General features: G+C 39.8%; 1 long non-coding RNA gene across 1 annotated transcript; it reads left to right on the forward strand.

The window, feature by feature from the left end:
- Positions 1-2,842: 2,842 nt before the first annotated feature.
- Positions 2,843-8,888, forward strand: LOC124272848. Its single transcript, XR_006897446.1, has 3 exons — positions 2,843-2,879; positions 7,201-7,397; positions 8,840-8,888. It is a non-coding gene; the product is annotated as an uncharacterized LOC124272848 (long non-coding RNA).
- Positions 8,889-13,664: the final 4,776 nt, after the last annotated feature.

Here is a 13,664-nt window from a genome sequence, read left to right on the forward strand (position 1 = left end):
TTCCGAAAAAACTTCTATCAAAACTCCAGAAAGTACAAAACTCTGCAGCTCGACTTGTCAGCAAAGTTCCCTCTAGGATCCACATAACGCCTGTTCTTAAGTCTCTTCACTGGCTACCAATCAGAGCCAGAATTGAATTCAAGGTCCCGAGTCTTGCCTACCAGTGTTACCATCTTACGGCTCCAAACTACCTTGTTGAGCTAGTCACCAAGCACAATCCTTCCAGAATGTTAAGATAGGCAGATAGACACCTTCTCACCATTCCCAGATAGAAACTCCGGGCGTTGGGGTTTCGCTCCTTCAGCTATGGTGCTCCACAGTTGTGGAATCAACTCCCGACTGAACTCAAAATGTCTCCCTCCATTGACTCATTTAAAAGTTCCCTGAAAACCCATCTTTTCAGAAAAAATTACAATCTATAACTTAACTTTCCAAAAATTTCACCCTCGTTCTAGCATAACCTTTGCTTTGTAAATATTTGTAAATATGTAGCGCTTTGAGCATGCTTTATGTGTGGAATTCAGCGCATTATAAATACACATATTATTATTATTATTTATTATTTCAAGCTGTTAGGTGGCAAAAGGAATGAGTTGCACTGACATGAACTATTTTCAAATTGTTAATTTCAGTGAACAGTCAAACAAACACGTTTGCGATTTATAAACAGCAAGTGTATCATTGGCAGACAGGTGAAACCAGGGCCACGTTTCACCGCTACACTCTTTACATAAAAGGCACAAGGGGTGGAACTCGCGATGCTAAAATCCTGATCGAAAACCGGACAGACCGATATTTTAACGTGCGGTTCAATCCTAACGTTTTCCACACAAAAAATTGTGTTAAGCTTGTAGGTGATTATTTTACCTTTCTGCTCATTGTATTCCATTTGATTGACTGCATTTCATATTTGACCACTGACCCTCGAATTAGCAATACCCTCCGCTTTTAACAAACGTCTGGCCTCTCTTCGGTAAACATCGACAGTTTCCGTAACTCTTTTAGTGTACGAAAACGTTATTTATGCAGTTTCGAGACACGAAAATCGTTATACATGGGCGTAATGTACACAATAACACAGACCCCATTTCAACACCGACATGTCCGTTGCTATTTCGTGTCAGCTCGCTATTGTCTCGAAATCGTACACATAAACCATGGATCTGAACGACCACATTGATTGAATATAGAACTTCTCTTTATTTTAGCAAATTTGATGGCGTATAATTGGATGATTTAGTCCCATTTTCTCCTGTTGTATGCTGGAAATAAACCGTACGCCCAGTAATAGTGAGGTGAGGTGAAAATTGGGTTTAACGTCGTGCATGAGAATATTTTTACTCATATGACGACGTGCATGGGTGTGTATGTGTATGTACGGCTGCTTGTACTAGCCCAGAGTTAAGCTGGTTTTTTTAGTGCTAGCCGACTGAGATACCATGCCGCAGTGAAGCATGAATACCCCACTCAGACACATTATACTGACTCCGAGCCGACCAGTCCTTGTTGTACCCATTAATGCCGAGCGCCAGACAGGGACCAACATGTACCATATTTCAACGTCTTTTGGTATGACGCAGTCGGGGATCGAACCCGCGACCTTCCATATCTATTCTTCCATTTTGCAACCCGCGACCTTCCATATCTATTCTTCCATTTTGCATAGGGTTGATCATGGTGACACAATATAAGCATATGACAATAGTGATGTTATGGCAACATCTGTCTGATGCTACCGAGAAGTTGATTACACATCGGACCATCTGCGTGTTATCTACTGGTTATGGAAAATCACATGACTATGATATGAACTAACTGGCAAAAGAAACGATATATACCAAGCCTAAATCAGTGATATTACAAAACGACAAACCACCATTGTGAAAAAGGATAGTTAATTATAATAACAGGTGTATGGGAAACATGCACAAGCCCAAATATCTATAGAAGAATTTCGAGATACACAACATAAAAAGCAAGAGTACTGTAAGTTCCCATGGTCCCTAGTATGGTGATCTACCTTCAGCTGTTGGCGATCTATAAGCTGTTTTTTATATTATATCGTTCTCTATAGTTAAAGTATTTCAGTGTTAATTACTAGTATTAAATTGAAATCTGTGATAAACTAGTTGTTTTACTGTCCTTCGCTGACAGGTTTTTATAACTTACCTTTTTTAAAATTATAACTTGTTTGTAGTGACGATATGGCTGAAATATTGCCGATTTGACTTAAAATCTTAACTCACTCACTCACTCACAACATAAAAGTTTAATTCAAGGGTGAACTGGTCAACAAATTCAGAGCACATTCTCCAATATTCAAAGCCAAATCGCTGATTTTGTTTGGACTATGTATGTATGCACTGCTGTAAAGAGTAATAAAGTAAATCAAAAACAGTTCATTGCAGCATTTAATCGGACTTGTTAAATGATATCGGGCTGAATAATTGCTGATATCAAATTATAGGATTTATTGACATGTATCAGATCTATTCTAATATCACCAGGGTTATCATTGATAATTTGATATCAGCAATTATTCAGCCAGATATCAGTTACTTATCATGCTCAAAATGATCAATATATAGCAAATGTATACTCTTGTAATGAAATATTTTTGACTTACTGACAGTGTGGTCTAATCACTTGGGCTCACTGAGATCGGACTGTAGTTCCATCGCCATGTTGACAATTATACCGGAAATGACCTCGTGTGACCCGGGTCTGAAATTCTACGTGATGAATTTGCCCTGACCTTACCCATGGGGCATCGGCCTCTGCGGGACCCCGTGCGATGACGTCATCAATGTGATAAATAAGGGGGTTGCACGTGCCGAGGGCAGACGTGTTGAGATGGTTGGACAGAAGCAGCAAAAATTGTAAGTGCGTAGGTTTGGTCACACACACTTAGTTACGGTAGACACTTTGTGTCACTTGGGTCACGGGTAAGTTGCTATTCTGTCAGTCACTACTGTTCATATTTTCCACGGGTAGAAATTGCATATTTCTCGTGTTTGTATCGCCTAGCAACACTTGCCAGGCCTTTATATTTTTCAATGTAATGCGCCTTAATTCTTGACGCTGTGAACTGTTGTTGGAATGCTTGTGAAACACTGAGTATTGAAATGTCGGCATGACATTGTGTGATGTTGCGGTGAATATGAAATGTGTACTTGAGCATGTCTGACTACTGATTGTCGAATGTGTATAGTGTGCTTGCATTCTCGCATTTGACACACGCACTCAGTTACAGTAGACTCTTTGTGTCACTTGAGTCACAGGTAACTTGCTATTCTGTCAGTCACTATTGTTCATACTTTTAATTGGTAGGAATAGTATATTTTCCGTGTTTTATCGCCTAGAAACACTAGCCACGCCTCTATATTTTGCAATGTAATGCGCCATAATTGTTGACGCTGTTAACTGTTGTTGGAATACTCGCGAGACACTGGATATTGAAATGTCGGCATGTGTGATGTTGCAGTAAATATGAAATATAAACTTGAGCATGTCTGACTGCTGATTGTCGAATTTGTATCGTGTGCTTGCATTCTCGCATTTGACACCGTGATCATGATGTATAAGAATAAAACTGTATCGGCAGGAACTACTCTTGTGTGATTCTTTTCTTTCTGCTGTGTTTGTGTCGCACTTTGGTGCTGGTAAGTTGGTGAAGCACGAGCCATCCGTACATACGCACAACATATGGAAACAATGTATGTATTTTCATGGTAAAGCATTAACATACTGATCATACTGTGTATTTTCATATATTCAGTTTAGTACAATAATGTGTCAAATTCATTGTATTGAGCACCATATTTGTGTGTAGTTCTGTGTACAGATCATTTGATTCACCATGTTTATTGTTATCATAAACATTTCTGAATAATATTGGTATAACGTGTCCATGTTGTTTTGCAAACCGATTCAGACACTTAATTTTTTGTTTGCAAATGTAAATACTGTCGTTAAACATCGCATACCCATTAATCTAGATTAATTGTTATTTGGTCATGTTACACTATCACTATATGAAAATGAATTATTATTTGAAAATGTACATAGATATATTAAGCTCACTGAAAGATTTTGTAGGTTTATTCTTGTATATACTATACACATCCTCTTTAAATACCTTGTACATTCCTTCCACAAATCCCTGTTGTCAATGTTTTTTATATTGTAAATATGACATATGTAACTTCTGGGAAAGGGCGTTCCTAAGTTGGACACCTTGTGCCCAATTCATTTCACTTTCGAATAAAATATGTTAAAAGCAAAGACACTTAATGTGACAACATTCTGTGAAAAAAGGTATGTTCATGGATGGATCTGTTTAATTTATTTACAAATGATTTGTGCCAAAGTAACTCAAGATTAGGAATATATATTTATCACTATTATGATACTGGGAGTCAGAAATTTTACAAGCACACCCACAGACAAAAAACAATGGATTGAATTTTATCATTATGCAATAGAAAAAAATAGATAATCTATGGCTATTCATATTAATAACAAATATACACAGGCTAAATATGATGACAAAAACTGTCATTAACATTATTCATATGTATCTAAACGGATTTCACTAGGCGATCGAAACATATATCCGTTCATTCGTCACCACTCGCCCCTTTCCGTAACCTCCAAGAAGACTCGTCCCCCTCTCGATGCTTGTTATGTGCGAAAATACGACAAACCATCAGAACGCGCGTAAATGACTGCGGTGCTTTGGTAAAAATAATCCTGAGTACTTAAATCGTTTATGGCATTATGTCATTGTTTAAAAAATCATGAAAACTATATATCGTCATATTGAAAGAACAAAGAAGTTAGCTAACAGGATTTTGCTATCTATTATGGTGTTTTTGATAAGAATCATGCGATTGACGGCGAGAGAGTCATGGGTCCAACTGAGGGTGTACGTTTCTGACGATTTGCGGGCTTGCTATGGAGATTGTACGTGCGCTTCCAACAATTATAGGAAGTGTAATTATAAATCGCTACGAGTTTCAAAACAATAATATTATATCTGTATGTAACTAATCAACTTTAATCTTTAACATTGGGCATATATTTCAATTCTCTGGGAATATTTTAGTCTGACCTTCTTGTGGTCATTCATATATTTTTCAGCGAATTCAGTTAAAAGTCCACTTGTGGTATGACAGCAAGGTTACACGTATGTTCAGTTTGAGAAATATTATAAAAGTCATTTTTTGAGTTTCTGCTTTGGGATTTAATGCAGCGGGGTTTTTTTTACAAATTTTATTTGCATATTCAATAAAACAAATCCCATTTGTGATTATTAAACCCTTTTCAGAAATATAATTGGAAATATAAGGTGAATATCTGGTAATAATTACGTCAGAATATGTCTTTAACAAATATTTTTTTTCTTTTCTTTCTTTTAGTTGTACCAAGGTTTAATGCTTTAGAATAAATAGCAAAAAAAAAAACAGCAATACAATGTATGAGTACTTCGGTGATATTAAGTACCATTGGAATCAAACAGGAATAGAGTTATCGTTCCTGTTTGAAGCAGTTCTGATGTTCCTACGCCACTATGAAATCCTTCCAGAGGGGCACTAGTCGCTATTCGGCTTGTCCCGGAATAACACGAGTTGGTCACGAATGTAAAAAAATCTACGGAAGCTGTCGATGTTTATCGAAGAGAGGCCAGATATTTGTTCAAAGCAGAGGGTTGTGCTAATGCGACGGTCAGTGGTCAAAGTCAAGTCAAAGATATTTATTGTACTTAAGGCCTCCGGCCCATATGCAAGTAATACAAGTATATATACAGCACATGTTACAGACATTCACAAAGAAATTACAGTTCAGATAAGATATTGCTTCTAAGGATAACAGCATGTTTTACATAAAGCGCAAGATTACGTATTACATTTTCATTTTTGGAGGATAGAATGGAAGCAAAGGCAGATGAAGGATATTTTAACAGGTAATTATTTGGGATATATTTTTTTCTTAAATCAGCAATTGAAATATGAAATATGAAATGCAGTAAGACAAATTGAATACGATGAGCAGAAAGACTAACGGGATCGGATGGTGAGGCTCGCTGACTGGGTTGACACATGTCGTCCCAGTTGCGCAGATCGATGGTCATCTCGTTGATCACTGGATTTTCTGGTCCAGAATCGATTGTTCTCAATTCACTGGAATACTGGTGACTGCGGCGTTAGACAACAAACAAAGAATCATACCCTGATTTGTGTAGACAAATAAAATATTTTAAATTCATCTGTAATTATGCTTGTACCAATTTCAGTATGGGCAATGTTATTGGAAAGAGGATGTCTGTTGTTCTGTCATGAATATTAAGGAATAGAAGCTTTTTATGTTGTCTATCAATGAGATTGAAGATCAGAAAGTTTATAATAACTGGAACCTATCTGGCATTTTCCTTTCCTCCCCCTTTACCATCATCACTATCCAGTACAGTCATAACCAAGTACAACAGGACCATCCGGAAGAGAACGAGATGGTACGAGATGTAAACAAAGTTCTCACAGACGTTCAACATTTTCACGGCGATGTCATCTGGAACGTCATGGCAAAAGAAGTATAACATCGGCGATAGTGTGCCAAGTGAGACAGTGCGCCAAGTGAGACAAAGGTACATCGGCGACAGTCTACTAAGTAAGGCTGTCTGGCTTTCCCAGAAATGTCCAAATCTCACAGATGTACAATTTCAGTTTTGTGCGACAATACGCGTGACATCTGATTTGTTCTTGCCATAACATGGGCATGTTACATCTATCATTGTTGAAGCTTGTGTTCTTTCAAGAAATCAAAGGTCTTTCCCGAGGTATTACATACCACACCAGTCTAAATCAAATAACATTCCATTTATCTTAAAAAATAGCTTGAATACCGAGTGCAACAGGTGAATGTATCCAATGCTACCGATCGATTGTCTGCCTTAGAGTCAACACCTGCGTGTGCCACAATAGTGATTTCAAACAAGACTCTGAGGAAAGAAGGGGGGATTCCGCCTCTCTCTCTCTCTCTCTCTCTCTCTCTCTCTCTCTCTCTCTCTCTCTCTCTCTCTCTCTCTCTCTCTCTCTCTCTCTCTCTCTCTCTCTCTCTCTCTCTCTCTCTCTCTCTCTCTCTCTGCAGTACATCAATGGATCTTATCTTATCGCTGCTGTTCTTAATCTTGTACATCAACAGTGAAAGATGAGGGACACATCAAGGAACTGAAAGCAATCAATTCTAGCAAGATGGCTGCCGAGCTTGACCACGGCGAAAAAACCGATCACGGCGTTGCTAAGCCAAGCAAGAAGATTGCCGAGCTTGACAACGGCGAGAAGACCGATCCCGGCGTTGCTAGGCGGTCACCCAACCTAACAACAGTCAAAATCCGGGAGGTGAGTGTTGCCTATTTTTTCCATACTATGTCGAATATCTAGTGAACCAGGGAAACCATTGATGTGGGATAAATGAGACTAAACAAACTAACTATATTAGTTAGCCTGCTATCAGACTTAAAGGTCACATGCAACGTAAAACACAACTTTGCAGATTCTGATACCTTTCGGTATGGACTTACCGAGACAAAGCGTCAAAAATGCAAATTCAACTTATAAAGTTGAAAAATAACGCGATGAAAAAAAACCGCGCGAAATCGGAGTTCAAACGTTTCACTAATTTTCCCCAGACTTTTCTGGGGAATACGGGTTTCAGCAGCTGGCTGCGCTCATAGCACGTGCGCAGTGAAATAGGTTCGCGCAACTTGGAAGCGGGCTGTCTGGTGAATACTCTGTGAAGGCTTTGGTGTGAGCTAGTTTCATAATGTTTTGTTGATATCTCACAGGCGCGAGCTTTTTGTATGTTATGACAGTAAATAAACTGTTTATATAATTTCTTTTGTCTATTTCACCACACGTTCTTCTTACCGAGTCACTTTCTCAGTTCGATACTTAAAAGCATTATTTAGAGTTGACACGATTTCTAACTGTGATATAGATATGTCGCTGTCACAGACAAAACTCAATGTCTTGTTTTATTGACACCAGTGTGTCTGCCTGCCTGTCTGCTAATGACAATATTCAATAAACAACTGCGATCACTGACCACATGCAATTTGAACTTAACACCAATCAGGCTATACACCATAAACAAAACGCATTGATTTATGGCCCGAGTTCGGTCTCTGTCACATTATGTAATTACACAGACAGGCAGGTGTGATACTTGAACACATGACATGTTATAATGTCTGTTGATTGCAAAATGTTATACACAAAAAATGAGCATGTATTTACAAAACCCAACTTTCTATATACACACACACACTGACCCGTGAAGGCGGCATCTGCTAATGAACCAGCCGTTACACTTGAGTGCACACCAACCCGCTCTGACTGGGTTCGGTATCCCGGCTGCTTCGTTTCGAGGGCGGTAAACCCAAGTACAAAATATTGCACTTTTGATTTGCGATTATACGCTTATAATTTTGTTTATTTGTTTTTTCATAATCAGCAATGCATATAATATGTCATGAAGAAGTGATAATTGTGTTTTAATTATGTTTGATTTTTTGGTTGCATGTGACCTTTAACAATACGTTTATGTAGGATTGAGATTAAACAACAAACTAACTATATTAGTTAGAATGCTGCCAGAATTCAGCCACCCGACTGTTTGTTACTAGCATACTGTTAATTTCTTTCCTTCGTTGATAAAACTGTGCATTTCATATGCTACAGTAAGCCATTCCCCATAATCGAGGGAGGACGATAAAGAAGATGAATTTTGTTTTGACAACAAAGCATAACCTTTTTTTGAGATTTGATAACATTCCTTCCAGGCTTGTGAAAACTCAGACACTGTGGGACAGCTGACGGAATTGGTGGTCATTAAATTATCAGCTAAATAGGTATGAAGATCTTCGCCTGTTAGGATATTTGAGTTTTCCTGTTCAAGTTCATCAATAAATTTGCTAAAAATCCCGATGAGAACTTAACACCTCTTTCTGGCTTTCATTTTAACAACCTGGTTCACTAATATCCGACATAGTATGGAAAAATAGCCAACACTTACCCTCCCGGTCTCACTGCGGCCGACTCCAAACTCAAAATGGCGTGTCTGTCTAGACATGACGTCACGCGGGTATTGAATTCAAAACAAGTCACACATTAGGGATGTTGGCTGGTTCTATTGATTTTATTAGATCCTTGTTCCGCTTCAAAACATAAAAAACATTTTTAGATGAAAATGAAAACATTTTTTTCGAATCAGGTTACATAAGCTTGGAAAGCTGTTTGAGTTATATTCCGCTTGAATTAGGGTTGGGGAATTGGTTTAAAATCTTATAATTGATGATTGATTCATTACAACCGATCAATCATCGAAAATAGTTGGTTAGCGTCATGTATCAAATTGTCCTGGCTATGTTTGTTAAACGCAACAAACAAAACCAACCTTGGGATAAATATTGTCATTGCAAATTTGTGTTCGATTATGACAAAATGTGATCGATTGCTTGGTCGTTTAGTCATTACGACCAATCTTGGATTATTTCAATCTATTGGGCCACCACTAGCTTGAATGCAGTGTTTATTCAAACAGCAGGTCTGCTGGTGCGTGACTTCTCAATGAACCAGCCTGGCTATAGCTTGAATGCAGTGTTATTCATGGTGTTATGTTGCCTGAATAGGGCTATGTCATGTTGAAATCTAGCTGCTCTCGCTTGACTGCCTAGGGTCGGGTTGACCTATAGCATATGGTTAAAATCTACAAAACAGTTTAATGTGTTGCAAGGTTTACTTGCTTATGTTGACATCAACAAAACAGTTTAATGTGAATCTTTGATGAGATCTTTGTTCTTGGTAAGGAAGGTTTGAATGATTTGTTGTCGACTGCCACGCCTAATACCATGCTAGCTGCCACGAGGGACGTATCCACGCCGTCGATGGCATTGACGGCTCGATGGCATTTTTTGTGCAATCCGAGTCGCACGTCGCGTTCTCGTTCCAATTGGTGTTTAATTCCGCTGATCTGTCGCAAACAAAATCCATCCACGGTTTCGCGCGTTTGAGCCACTTCGTCCATGGCCGGATACAATCCCATCTCGAGTATATTATCAGTTTAGGAAATAAGCTTCAATTGGTCCTCTGATAATCTTTGCTTAATGTATTTAGCTAATGAGGTTGAGATTGTCATATAAATAAACCCTTGATACTATAATGGATTTCGTGGTATCTGGAATACGAACAAAAACTCCCACCAGGTTGGTCGTGGGAACTGTTCCAGGTTGTATATGAATACGGCAACATTGATGTTTATGTTCGCTACCCCAGCGTTTTATTCAACCCGTCCAAAAGGATCACCTCATTTTCAGGGGGCATTTCCAAGATAGCATTCTATAATCAGTGTTGAATGTAATTTCATACTGAAATCTGGATGTAAAAATCAAATTGATATGGTGGAATAACAAATATCAATGCGGCTTGTTAATGGGTGGGGGCTAACGTAGAGCCCCTATGATCCGGTATTCGCAAAAGTTGTATCGAATGAGGTGCTGGAGTGGCAGTCATCCAAATAATCCCTTTATTTTTTATTTCGATGACGTAACCATTATCATTTAAACTTATGTAGGGGTAGATGAATATAAGGTTAATTAACCAGTCAACTTTTAGTATCACCTCTCATCGTTGGTACGCGTTGTTTTGTAAGTGCAATACGTACAAGGCGTCTTCCATCTCGGGTTGGTCGAATCCTCGCGTGTTCCCGAGATCGGAAAACGCGTCGGTGGCGATTTGATTCGGGTTTGACACGTCGCCCATGGTTATGCTCGTATTATGGAAGAGTCTTCAATTGATTCTCAGACAATTTCTCGTGCGTAAACTCTAAGCTGATGAGATTGAGTTTTGGACGTAAAAAAATATTCGTGAGTGCGATTTTATTCTCCAAGTTAATCGTGACTCCTTCGAGACTCGCATAAGCGTTGATGTTTTTCTGTATGTAAATCGAGCAAACGTGATTTTGATGTTTTCGAGGCCAACGGAGGTTTACTCCCGGTATAATTTCAACATCTCGGTCGGGTGATGCCTCCCCGAGAAAGACTTCGATATAAAGCGTAGAATTGTTTGGAATCCCTTGTGTGAAATCGGTCATTGTCTTCGAATTCAAGCACCAACTGTAAAGTCGTATTTCGACTATCCGTTCGACTCGCTAGCAAATGACCCGCTTTATTCGGGATGAGGTTCATGATCACACTCCTTCGTGGCGTGGGGACGTAAGCCGCGATGAGAATCCCTCATTGAGGACTTTCGTTAAATAATGATCCCTCTACTCGACAAACTACGTAGGGAGAAACGAGGGTGATATCGATTAGCCATTCGATTTGGGAGGAGATCAACGTCCATTGGTTATCATCGGTTAGGACGACCTTTACAACGTGTTTTTAAGAGACCTTGGGTATCGACATTGTCTAAATCGCCTACATTGCCATCGAATGCCGGGCCCATCACCCATGTGTTATTGTCGTTGAGGACGAGATAGGGTGTTTTGTTGTTCGAGCCGATTCGGTGATCGAGAAACGGTTGTTCAGACGCGTCGGGGCGGACGTCCATGGCCTCGATATTTACTCCCGGCCTGCATCGAGTCATAATTCGAGGGAAATTCGACAGCCTGTACGATAGTATAGGTCTCGTGGATACGTTAATCGATTATAGCTTCGAAACCCGAGAATGCGATGTCCAGTACTCCTTAATCCACTTTGAAGAATTTATGGCAGACCCACTCCATAAAGTCGTCGCTCAATATTACGGATACCTTTCGTGAACCCTGGATTACGAGACATCGAAGGATGCCTCTCGCTGGAAGCTTTATTCACACAAATAAGCTCTAAGCCGCATCTGCGGCAAAAAACCCTCTACTACTACTTGTAGTTTATATTATTGCTAAGAGCTTTCAGCACATATAAAAGTATTCAACACCTTTGTAATCTCGCTTTGTAATCTCTGTGTATATCCCTTCTATATTATTGAACTACTAACGAAATTTTCCTTCCAAGACTGACAAAAGGCCACCTGCTTGATCGAGACATTGATGTGTGGACTGTGTAATGAAACGGACGTAAAATATATGTATTCGTAGTAGGTGTATGCATGTACGTGTGTGCAAGTCAATGTAATCCGTGACATTTGAACCAATTACAACGTAAGATTTTGATCAGGTCTTGGAATTTTCATGAGTAAGTATAGTAGTATTAGTACCTCAACATTGAACTATCACTGAAAATGGCAAGCTAAAGCGTATTCTCTAGGCATTTCCGACATTACATATTTAGCCATGTGACGACTCCGTCACAGACATTATCTCATCTCCAGTCTGTCTCATACTCCATACCTTCGTCCCAACCCTTTCTGTAATGCAATGGTCAAAATTTAGCCAGTTTAGACCCCACATGGTTCTGAATATCCGAGCTCACTGGGGCTAATTCAGTATATATAGTGATATCAAAGCTTTCCTATATTCAGGGCTTACGCTTAAGTGACCTGCTTTTGTTTGTACCATACGCACGGTTTTCCTGGTGACTTCATTCTCTCTCTCTCTCTCTCTCTCTCTCTCTCTCTCTCTCTCTCTCTCTCTCTCTCTCTCTCTCTCTCTCTCTCTCTCTCTCTCTCTCTCTCTCTCTCTCTCTCTCTCTCTCTCTCTCTCTCGGCGCGAGGGACGATTTAATGCAACGTTGCATTGATTCATTCGGACTTTTTAATTTAATATTGTAATCTAAATACGCATTTATTTTTGGAATAAATTATATGGTAGGTAGCTTCCCTGAGGCCTGATAATTAGTATTATTGGAGAGAAATGCATTATTTATTTTAGAGAAGTGTGGTGTGATATAAAGTCCCTTTAACTGCGCACTCATCACTCACTCCACTACTCCACCTTGTACAAAAGATCATATAATCTTCGATCAGCACAGCGCCAATTGTAAATTGTGCAAGTCTCTTCTGATAATAAAAATGATTTCAACCTCACTGACAATACCTTAGGTAAAGAAGAGAGGCTTTAAAACACATCTCGTTGATGGAAAATTATCCATCCTAGAAGCAGTTCAGCTTGGATGCCGGGGTCCAGATCTGGAGGTGGTACTGAATACTAGCTGGTTTGCTGAGCCCAGTGTTTAGTCTCTAACTGTTAAAATATCCTTGATAGGTTCCAACTGACTGCCCCCGTGGTGTGCGCGGTTAGAGCGTCCGCCCGGAGAGCGGAAGGTCGCGGGTTCGATCCCCGACCGCGTCATACCAAAAGACGTTAAAAATATGTACTTGTTGGTCCTCGCCTGGCGCCTGGCATTACCGCGGGCCACAACAAAAGGACTGGTCGGCTCGGAGACAGTATAATGCGTCTGAGTGGGAGTATTCGTCACCGCGGCTTAGTATCTCCAAGTGCAGCCGCACGATAAAACCAGCTTAAGTCTGGGCTAGTACAGCCGCACGTACACATGCACACGCATGCATCGTCGCCATGGCGAGCGAAATGTTCTCAAGCATCGACGTTAAGGCCAATTTCACCCTCACCTCCACCCTCACACCTCTTAACCGCTGGGCATGGCATGCAACATTATTAGGTTACACAAAGCGTTGTTCTCCTTCCCAGCTGTAGGGTTTTTGAGGTCCGCT

This window comes from Haliotis rubra, unplaced genomic scaffold (assembly GCF_003918875.1).
Source record: "Haliotis rubra isolate DU_JTF1 unplaced genomic scaffold, ASM391887v1 Scf1736, whole genome shotgun sequence".
Classification (NCBI taxonomy): Eukaryota; Metazoa; Mollusca; class Gastropoda; order Lepetellida; family Haliotidae; genus Haliotis; species Haliotis rubra.